The sequence below is a fragment of the Hypanus sabinus genome, chromosome 25, assembly GCF_030144855.1.
Source record: "Hypanus sabinus isolate sHypSab1 chromosome 25, sHypSab1.hap1, whole genome shotgun sequence".
In the NCBI taxonomy this organism is placed as follows: domain Eukaryota; kingdom Metazoa; phylum Chordata; class Chondrichthyes; order Myliobatiformes; family Dasyatidae; genus Hypanus; species Hypanus sabinus.
This window is the reverse complement of record NC_082730.1, coordinates 19,592,182-19,598,181: the sequence shown is the minus strand read 5'-3', so window position 1 is coordinate 19,598,181 and position 6,000 is coordinate 19,592,182.

The following is a 6,000-nucleotide window of genomic DNA, read 5'->3' as shown; positions in this document are numbered from 1 at the left end:
GTGTAATTTCTTTGTACTATATAAACTGGGACTCTGAGAACATGGTGATTAAAATCAAAACACAAAAGGCTGCACTCAACAAGTCATGGCAAAAGATCCATCAGTGTTTCTGTTCAGAGGCCCTCCAGCAGAACTGGGAATATTCCGAGGTTGATTTATTTCTCTTCCCATGGATGCTGCCCCTCCTGCTGAATGTTTCCAACATTCATTTCAGGTTTGTAGTATTTGCATTTTTTAAAAAAGGATCATTATACTCTGTTGAGTTGGTCAGCTGTTGAAGGTGAATGGTGAAACACAGGGGTTAATCTCTGTAACAGCTAATAGTGGGATCAGCAGAGGAAAGAGTGAGCAATTTTAAATTCCTGGGTGTCAATGTCTCTGAAGATCTATCCTGGGCCCAACATATGGATGCAATTAGGAAGAAAGAACAACAGCGGCTGTATTTCATTGAGAGTTTCTGGAAATTTGGTATGTCACCAAGGATGTACTCTGCAAAGCATTGCATAATTATCTGCTATGGAGAGGCCACTGCGCAGGATCATTCACTGCTGTAGGGGCTTGCACACTCAGCCAACTCCATGATGGGTACTAGCCTTCCCAGCACTGAGGACACCTTCAAAAGGCCAGGACTCAAAAGTTAGCATCCATCATTAAGGATCTCCATCGGCCAGGACATTATTCCTTCCTATTACCATCAGAGAGGATGAGCAGGAGCCTGAAGACACACTCAATATTTTATGAACAGCTTTCTCCCCCCCACCATTATATTTCTGAATGGATCATGAATCAGCCCATGAACACTACCTCACAATTTTTGCTCTCCATTTGTGCCACTTATTTAATTTATTTTCAAAATGTATTATAGATTTTTATGTATTGCAGTGTAGTGTTACTGCAAAACAACAAATTTCATATTAAACCTGATTCTGATTCTAGCTAGTTTTTCTCAACGATGCCTACTGAAGCAGGTATGTGGTAAAGATGAATTTCCCTTATCTTCCCTTTATCAAGACACAGATGCAGGAGGAAATCATCTCCAGTTATACAAGATAAATAACTATGTATTGAACACAAGAGATTCTGTAGATGCTGTAACACACACAAAATGCTGGAAGAACTCAACTGATCAGGCAGCATCTATGGAGGGAAATAAACAGTTGATGTTTAGGGCTATGACCCTTCATCAGGACTGGGAAGAAGTGGGAAGTAGCCAGAATAAGATGGGGGAGGGGTGCAGGATGGAAGGTGACAGTAGAAACCAGGTGAGAAGGAAGATGGGTGAGTGTGAGGGAGGGGGAAGGAAGTGAGGACTTGTGAGGTGCGAGGTGGAAAAGGTAATGGGCTGGAGAATAAAGAATCTGATTGGAGAAGAGAGGGGAAAAAGGGAAGGAGGAGGGGCGCCAGGGGGAGCAGGTGAGGGGAAGACAAAGGGTAAGTGAGGAGGGTGAAGGGGAAGAAATTGCCCGCAGTTAGAGAAATCAATGTTCGTGCCATCAGGTTGGAGGCTACCCAGGTGGAATATGAGATGTTGCTCCTCCAACCTGAAAGTGGCCTCATTGTGGCAGTAGAGGAAGCCATGGTCCAAAACTTAAGGATGTGAATGGAAATGACTGTATTATCAGGAATAATCAAACAAAGCTCCATTCTGTTAATTAATTCCTGTGCTTATTCTACGAGTTCATTAGGTCTATCTTGTACTCAATGAGCAAGTAAAACCATTAGACCTTAGTCCAATATTAAATCCATTGTGTAAATTTATCTAACAAATGATGAATGAACAAGTGATTGTCCCACAATCTATAATAGAACTGAAGGCAAAAGTCAATTGGGTCCAGAGAAAACTACCTTCTCTTCATCATGGGTCTGACCTTGAATGCTGAGTAAATTGAGCGGAGAAGAGCAATTAATTAAAGATTTGATTTTCTTTTCATGATTTTTAACAGTTACTGTTAAAAAATTACTGAAATGGTGTTGAGTGATTAATGGTGCAGTAGTTAATCGCTTTTTCATTCCATTTTTTTGACCTTGCTCTATTGTCCAGTCACAATGTAGTCAATTGGGTGTTACTGAGTATCCCTTGTGAGAGCATTGACCACAATGGACCGAGCTATTCATCTTTATAACACAAAGGATGTAGATGCATGTAGTTTAAAAAGTTGTAAAGGAATACATTTCCCTCTCCTACTGAACAGGTCAGACCTGGTTTCTGTAACTGAGCCAACACCCTTCAGAGTACAAGAGTATGCAGTGATTTAATTAACCTGCTGGCTCCTTATGTAATGTTTTCCACAACGTAAGTGGCTTACACAGTGGCAGAGTAGTTAGCAATGCTGCTTCATGGCTCCACCGATCTGGGTCTGACCATGACTTCCACAGCGGTCTGAGTACAGTTTATACATTCTCTCTGTCACCATGTGGGATTCTGCTGAATGTTTCATTTTGCTGCCACATCCCAAAGATAAGTTGGTTTGGCTATTGAAAATTAACTTAACCCTCAATAGTTCCTTTATCAGGTACACTGGCTCGTTAATGCAATTATCTAATCAGCCAATCACATGGCTGCAACTCAGTGCATAAAAGCATGCAGACATGGTCAAGAGGTTCAGTTGTCGTTCAGGCCAAGCATCAGAATGGGGAGTAAAATGGGGTCCAAGTAATTTTGACTGTGGAATGATTGTTGGTGCCAGTCAACCTTGAGAATCTCAGAAACTGCTGATCTCCTGGGATTTTCTCACACAAGCCTCTGGAGTTTACAAAAGGCTGTAAATGCATCCAGTGAGCGGCAGTTCTGGGGGCAAAAGTGCCTTGTAAATGAGGGATCAGAGGTGAATGGCTAGACTGTTTCAAGGTGACAGTAATTTCAAATAACCCCGCACAATACAACCGTGGTGTGCTGAAGAGCATCTCTGAACACACATGTCAAACCTTAAAGTGGATGGGCCACAGCAGCAGAAGATCACAAACACATACGCTCACTGGCCATTTTATTAGGTAGCTAAGAAAGTGGCTGCTGAGTGTAAGGGGTGGCAGAGAACTCCATGATGGAGTTGATAGACAAGAGATTAAGTAGTTATAAGAAAAAAATTGAGGTGTAATGATGGAATTATTCCAGAAACAGGCATAGCCTTGATAGGTTGAACACCCTCCTAAAAGGGTAACAGTAGGTTTTGAAAATATATCATGAAAATGCTGAGCTATGATGTACAATCTTAGAGTTAGATAATATAGTCACATGCAACTACACCTATGGTATAATGATCAGTGTGAGTTGTGATTTTGAAGTCTTCTAAAACTGTAAATCTGAGTAACTTCAAATAAACGAGGGAACAAAGAATTTGTGTTTTGTTTCATTGCTGTGGGCTAGCAAAAGTAACTAATACCCCTTCCCCCACAACAGTATCACCAGAAAGATTAAGTATAAATCTTGGTATTTCCAGTGTGTCTGTGAACCAGCTTAGGATGTCTTCTAATGTATTCTTAGCTGTTTTGGGCCCCTTATCTAAGAAAGGATGTGCTGGCATTGGAGAGTGTCCAGAGGAAGTTCACGAGAATGATCATGTGACATTTGAGGAGTGTTTGATGGCTCTGGGCCTGTACCTACTGGAACTTAGAAGAATGAAAGTGATATCATTGAAATTTATGGAATATTGGAAGGCCCAGATAAAGTGGATGTGCAGAGGATGTTTCCTACAATGGGGGAGTCTAGCACCAGAGGGTGCAGCCTCAGAATAGAAGGACATCCCTTTAGAACAGAAATAAAGAGGACATTCTTTAGACAGTGTGTGGTAATTCTGGGAAATTCATTGTCACAGACAGCTGTGAAGGTCAAGTCATTGGAGAGATTTATAGTGGAGGTCGATGGGTTCTTGGATAGTAAGGGCATCAAAGATTGCAGGGAAAAGGCAGAAGAATGGGTTTGAGAGGGATAATAAATCAGCCACGATGGAGCAGATTCAATAAGCTGATCGGCCTAACTCTGCTCCTATGTCTTATGGTCTTGTGATCTTCTAATTGCCTCATTGCTTTCCAACAGATAAATGTAAAAAGATTTAAAACTAAACATAATGTCAAAGTGATTAATTTATTGGATTGGAATCCAGAGGCCCGGATGACTGAATTAGAAAGACAAAATTGAAATCCATTTATATTCAGCTAATTAAATCAGGTAGTTTCACAATCATTATATTAACTGTGCATGTCGTTAAATAATAATATTGATTTGAAACTAGCTGATTGTCATTAATAGGATCTGAATTTTTGAGGTCCTTCATTGGAAGGAAGTCTGTCATTCTCAGCCAGTCACAACTAAATCTAATTCCACACCCAAAACAGTTGACTCTTAACTCGCTCCTCAGTTCAGGCAATTAAGGATGGATGGTGATTTTCACATCCTTTGGATGGTGGTCACCCACTGTGTCCGATGATGACAGGAAAACTGTTAAAGTGGAAAAGCCGTTGCACTGGGGCAGTTCCACTCTCTCAACCTAAGTCCAGGCCTCAGTGGTACAAGCAGGCATCACTAACTGCAGTCTTCCTCGGTTGCATGACGTCTTCTGTGCCTCGTCATGCCTTTTGCTCTCCACGCAACATTGCAGTACGGCTTTCCTGGGCCATTAGATCTCATCTGCCCAGTCCACTGGAACTGACTTCACCCTGATTTACAGGACAAGCTCCTTCACCTGAGGTACTACACCCCAAACACCCCACATTCCTTGAACATATAAGCTAACATACAGGAGAGAACGTGGAATCAAATAAAGTAGTTCTGAAACAAGAGAGACCAGGTGAGGAAAATTATAAGGTAGACAATGGTGTGCATGAAGTACAGTTAATAAGGTTTAGTGGAGTGCAGGTAGAAATTACGGAGGGGATTATGATATGATAGAAAATAATGGAGACCTTACATAAACAAGGTGAAGATTGTGAACTTAGAGTCCTTAGCCACAATGTATTCAGGAAGAATAGGAAGTCGGAAAACAGAGTACGAGGTGGGAATATAGATCCAAGGTACTGTTTTTCCTTGGAAAGGAATGAAATGCTCAAAGGTTCACCGTAGGATTTGGGCAAATTAGGAAGAGGAGCGGAGATGTTTTATGGCTGTGTGTATTCTATAACTAAAAAGGTTAATTTTATTGTCAAAGTATGCATGTGCAATACAACTCTGATATTCATCTTCTCCAGATAACCGTGCAATACACAAAAAAACATGGAAGTTGTTGAAAGGAAAGACATTATCTCAACTCCCCCCCTCCCCCCACCAGCAGCATGAAAAAGAAAAAGAAGTGCCCTCTCCCCTTCCCAGTGCCCTCTCTCACACAAAAAAAAGCCAGATTGCCCACTTTACAGCAGCAGGTACATAAAGAAGGCCTGGAAGATCATCAGGACACCAGTCACCCCGACCATAAACTGTTCCAGCTGCTTCCGTCTGGCAAACAGTACCACAGCATTAAAGACAGGAGCAACAGGCTATGGGACAGTTTCTTTCTAAAAGCCGTCAGACTGAAAAATTCACATGGCTGTACATTGCAACGGAGTCATAATGCAAAGATTTTTACTCCCTCACGTTGTTGGATGGATGTAAGAGTTAAATAAATTCAATTCAAATTCAGTTCAATTCAATTCAAATGGCAGTTGAACATCAAAAATCCCATATCCCCAATCCCCTCCCTCACAGAAAAAATGGTGAGAATAGCATCAAACCCCACCCCAAGCCCTCTCCATTGTAGTAACAGTAGTAGGTGATAACTTGAGTCCAATGTTTTTTTCAAGGGGTTGTCTATTGGTGGGTTGTCAGGTGTCTGTAGGGGCTGATCCAGGATACACAGAGGACCTATCTTAGAGGACCTGTCCTGGATCCAACGTATAAATATTATTGCAAAGAAAACACAACAGTGTCTCTACTTCCTCAGGAGTCTGGAGATTTGGCATGTCATTGAAAACCTTGGCAAACTTCTATAGCTGTGTGGTGGAAAGTGTGTTGACCAGCTGCATTATAGCCTG